Source organism: Amphimedon queenslandica, unplaced genomic scaffold, assembly GCF_000090795.2.
Source record: "Amphimedon queenslandica unplaced genomic scaffold, v1.1 AMPQUscaffold_13396, whole genome shotgun sequence".
Taxonomy (NCBI): Eukaryota; Metazoa; Porifera; class Demospongiae; order Haplosclerida; family Niphatidae; genus Amphimedon; species Amphimedon queenslandica.
In genome coordinates this window covers 122,420-128,469 of record NW_003546368.1, presented here as the reverse complement: position 1 = coordinate 128,469, position 6,050 = coordinate 122,420, and positions in this window count along the sequence as shown.

The window sequence follows — 6,050 nt, the reverse complement described above, 5'->3', positions numbered from 1 at the left end:
TCTCAGTTCTCCTAGTTGTTGGTCTCTCTTCAACTGGTGGGACTTGACACAGCTCATAATTACTCTCTTTGATGGTGTCCTGTTCCAAGGACTTGTAACTGTGCTTCTCTTCAACTTCAAGTTCCATTGTGATATTGTTAAAGTCACAACAAGTCTCAGAATATGTAACTGAGAATGAAACTAAGTTTATAAATACAATGTATGTAGACACTTCTATGGATGGGAAAAATCGTGATAATAACAAATCAGTAACTAGCCCACGGGCTCCATAACTCATCTAACAATAACAAAATTTAAGTACATCATAAACATGAAGTAAACATGTTTTCAGGAAAACTACAGCACAAAGTTATATACCATGAGTATTCACATTGTATTTATCATATAAACCTGTATTGTAAGGTCGTTATGTTCTCAATCTTCAGTAGCTGAAGTTAAATATAACACTCATATAATTGGCCTTTTTGTCACAGTCTTGTTTCAAGAATTCATAAGTGAATTTGTGTTCTCTATCCATTATAGATGATGACTGAACTGATGTTATTGCTTAATAGACAGTGAGCATTATAAGTAATTGATCAATCTTTATCGACAGATGGGCATGTACATTAAATCATTCCATTATATTTACTTATTTCTAACAATAGCTTATAATAATTATAAAGTTAAGTGAACCATTACTTAAGTAAACAAGAACAATGAGTAAACAACTGAAGGATATAAAAGCTAAACAAGAAACAGTTTAAAATAAACATGAACTATGAACAAAATAACTAAAGTTTATATTTGCTCATGACGACAGCTATTAATAACTTGATTTATGAATTTTTAAAGTGATCCACACTCACTAATTCAAGAGAATTTTAAAAGTATGTACAAGTTCATTACAATAACTGGAAACATGTCAAATCTACACATGTAAGGTGAACAGTATGAGATATTAATCATAGTTTACTATACTGTTCAATAGCAGTCACTGTATCATTTACACAATTTAATGTCGTATAATATGTGTATTATATGTAGAGAGAAATTGTTGCTCATTTCTGAATACCTCGTAATTGTATGAAGTGCTGGATATTATTAATTATTATAGTAGCAGAATCTAACTAAGACTATCTAAGTTTATGGTTTGGTATCAAAACTATCACATGATGCATGTGGTTACACCATAGGGCAAGCCTAGATTATATAATAAATGCAGTGATGTCTCCTGGAGTGGTTCTCGTCTCTCTTCTTTCTCTTGTTCTAGTATATTCTGCTGCTGGTTTGGAGTGTAGGATCTATGTTAGTTCATCTGATGGTATCAACAATACCTCTTGTTGGACTGGAGGAGTTCAAACACCTTGTGCTACTATTGATCTAGCTATACAAGGAACTGCTACTCTACAATACAACTGTTCATCAGGTATCCTTATCAACCTGTCTCCTGGTACACATACACTAGACACTACTAGCCTTACTAGAGCAACAGCTACTGAGGAATAATGTGAGTATTATTAGTATGAGGGATGGTAGCAGACATGAAGAGGTTAGTATCACATGTCTACATGTTTCGTCTTCTTCATATAACTGGTTGAGGTATATTGTATTTGAATGTGTTAGTCTTTATAATTGTAAAAATGTTCCTGTTACATGTACTGAACCATCCTTTGGTATCACTGTGCATACACAAGTTGGTCAGGATTGCACAAATAATTTTCAATTTGCTATTGACAATTATGATTCATTTTTATATTACTATGATCATTACCTTCATAATGACTGTGAGTGTGAGTATCCTTCATTTCATGTGTACATTGTTGATGCTTGTACTAAAGGGAAATACAATTGGATGTATGAACTTACAGTTTGCATTATTATTTGTCCGATTGACCAAGATTGTGATCCTGTTTGACTATCAAACTGTGGCAAACTCCCCAGTAACTGCCATCGAATCACGAAGTGCTTCAATGAATACATTGACTATGATCCTTTTGAATCACTCTTAAAATTCAAACACTTGATATTAGTGTTACTAAAACTAGAACTGTATTTGTGACAACTGATTCTAAATGCACACATGGTACTAATGAAAGTTGGTTAAGTTGTAATCAAAGTTATTGCAGTGAAAGAAATCCTCCATACAAGCTTCCTTGCCCAAATGATAACTTCTTTTACAATGAGCGCTGTTATGACAGCTATACAGGAGAGTGTTTTATGAACTGTGAGGCAAAGGGAGTCCCTCTTAACAGTCTCGATGAATGTGTCACTTGTGGTAACTATGGGCCTCTAATATTTATTGTAATAGAAATATTACCTATCACAATAATGGTATTATTAATAATAACATTTAATATACAACTAACCAATGGATCTATTAATGGAGTGGTATGCTCATTTGATAACAATTAATGTTTTTATGTATTTTAAATTAAGCACAAAGAATCCATTATATTTGAGCAAAATACCACGCAACATTTTAAATTTAGATATGACTACATTTCTTGTCAATCATCCATTATGTATTACTTGGAATATGTCACCATTAGGTGCTATCTCCTTTTGGTATGTGATAGGATTATATCCACTGCTCCTTCTCCTCTTACTCTATGTTTGGATGAAATTGTATGATAAAGGTTACAAGTGTGTAGTATTTATTACTAGACCATTTCATTGTTGCATGGCTCGTTTCTGGAGTATGACTGGCATTGAACCATCTTTTACTCACTCTATAGCATCAATATATATACTCTGCTTTACTCGGTTAGCTGTCACTACCTTTAAAATATTGAGCATTAATCTAAACAGTAAATATATCTAGCCTCAAATTCTATTATGATATGAAGCAGGATTACTTTAAGGGGGTACATGGTGCTGCTGGTTTCTTTGCAATCTTAGTGTTATTGTTTCTGATTGTTCTACCAACACTTTATATACTCCTTTATCCACTCAAATGGTTTCAAAAGGTATTGGATTGTTTACATTTGAGGAAGCAGCTACTGATATCACTGGGTGATGTGTTTACTGGTCCTTATAAGAATGGAACTGAGAATACTTATGATTATTGTTTCATGGCTGGACTATATCTACTGGTAAGAATAATCATTTTGAGTCAATTTGTTTATGGATATTATTGATTATTTGGAATACCAATTTCTCAAGCTTGCTGTTCCTTCTTACTAGATCTAGCAGTAATAGTTATTATCTTTTGTCACTTTCAAAGAGATATTCATAGTTTTACTGAGTTTTTAATTATGCTGGTAGTGATGGAACTTGGATGTGCCTGCAGTGTTGCTTCCTTTTGGATCTTGTTCAAATCTCAAGCTAACTCTTATTCTCACTTTAGTTGGAAAATTGTCCAATTTATTGGTAAGTATATGATACCAATTGTCAATGGTCTATTGTTTGGTATTATTCTACCAAGTTATATAATCTATCAGGTATATAAAATGATAAAATCATGTTATCGCTATCATAAGAAAAATAATCTAGTGGCTAACCAATATCAAGACAATGACTATCAGCCATTAGTATGTAGTGATGATGATTGGATTGCTGATCGTATGGAGAATCCACAAGAATATGATGAACAGCATGTTCCTGGTAGAATGTATGATGTATCTGGTGAGCATCAACAACCCATTACTATTGCTACAGCTGCTATTCATGGCAGCATTAATGAAGCGGCTACAAATTAATTTTTTTGGTTTATTTTTTAGCTTTAGATTATTGCTGAATAGTTTCTTTTTTACTAATATATACTGAAGTTTCTGTTTCAGATGTTATTGTAAAACAATTATTCATTATGTATCATGTGCCAGCAATTATTTTGCACAATGTTGCATATTGCATTGTGTGTAGATGTGATAGCATTGAAGATTAGTGTAAACTGATTCTATTGACAAATGACAATGTATTCTATATTGTACTGACTTGATAGACAAAAGGCAGGTTTATTATTATTAATAACAATAAGGTAATAATAACACATAACACTATCACCATCACACAAGACCAACAGCACCATAGTTAATCCTAATCCACTGATGATCCTCCTACTGGTAATGGTGGGTATGGTACTGTGGCTTTTGTCTTCATTGTCATAGCAACACTTGTTGCTATGATTGCTACATAAACATGAACCTATTTATTTTAGACTTTACTTATTTTGTAGTGAATGACTCATTCATTAGTTATTATTATTATTAGTTGACTAGTGGTTGTATCATTGTACACATCATGTGTGCTTTGTGTGCACTAGGTACACTTATAGTGATCAAGGACATAGATTCTAGATATTAGAGTTATGATCAAGGACTGGTTCTCATTTTATATAGTCATTTTGATTTGATTTCTTAATAGTTGAATTTAAAATTTGGCAGAATACTTTCCATGGTGTTTCTCCAAAAAATTGCTACTAGTGAATTCTTACACTAATTTACTTTCTATACAATTTGACAAATATAAGCACATCCTGAAAAAACACTATGGAATTTATGTGTTATGTAATTGTAAACTGTCACTTTGGCTCTTAAGACATAGTGACCCTGAATCAATAATATCTCCTGGAGTGGTTCTTGTTTCTCTTCTTTCTCTTGTTCTAGTATATTCTGCTGCTGGTTTGGAGTGTAGGATCAATGTTAATTCATCTGATGGTATCAACAATGCCTCTTGTACAACTGGAGGAGCTGGCAACATCAAATCACAAGTATGCGATACTGCATACTACCTCCCTTGTTCTGTAATCAACGATACTAATAGCTATTGTCATGATGATAGTACAGGGCAGTGTTACATCAACTGCACATCAAAGGGTGTACTAATAAATGATCCTCACACATGTGTCAAATGTAATGAATATGGGTCTCTGATATTAATTGTAATAGAAATGTTACCAATCACAATCATGGTATTATTAATAATAATATTTAATATACAACTAACCAATGGATCTATTAATGGAGTAGTATTCTATTCACAAATAATAGCAATAAGTTATTTCATTTATTATTTCCACTATCATTATTATTACTCTTATCATTATTATTATGAGTTAGATTTCACTCCATTTATTTACAATTATTTATTCTGTATATCACCTAATACACCACCATTAGAAGTAATTTCCTTTTGGTATGTGATAGGATTCTATCCATTGCTCCTCCTCCTCTTACTCTATGTTTGGATAACATTGTATGATAAAGGTTTCAAGTGTGTAGTATTTATTACTAGACCTTTGCATGGCTCGTTTCTGGAGTATGACTGGCATTGAACCATCTTTTACTCACTCTATAGCATCAATGTATATACTCTGCTTCACTCAATTGGCTGCCACTTCCTTTAAATTACTGAGCATTGCTCCTAAGAATGGAACACTTGGTCTTAACAATGCCAAATTCTATTATGATATGAAGCAGGATTACTTTAAGGGGGTACATGGTGCTGCTGGCTTCTTTGCAGTCTTAGTGTTATTGTTACTCATTGTTCTACCAACACTTGATCAACTCCTTTATCCATTCAAATGGTTTCATAAGTTATTGGATCGTTTACATTTGTGGAAACAGCTACTGATATCACTGGGTGATGTGTTTACTGGTCCTTATAAGAATGGAGCTGAGAATGCTTATGATTATCGCTTCATGGCTGGACTTTACCTACTGGCAAAAATAATCATTCTGGGTCTGCTTATTTATGTACTTTTAATGCCATTTGCTCAAGTTTGCTGTTGCTTCTTACTAGCAGTAACAGTTTTTGTCTTTCGTCCCTTTCAAATAAATATTCATAATTTTACTGAATTTTTAACTATGTTTGCAACTATGGCACTTGGTTGTATAAGCCAGTGCTTGGTCCATCATGTTCTTAGGCACACCTTTATCTTACTTTAATAATAATTATAACATTGTATTATTGATTCTAACAGGTGTAGTATCATACACTGATTTTCTAATTTTTATTATTATTATACCAAGTTATATAATCTACCAGGTATACAGAATAATAAAATCATGTCATCATTATCGTAAGAGATATAATCCAGTGGCTAACAGAAATCAAAAAGAAGACTATCA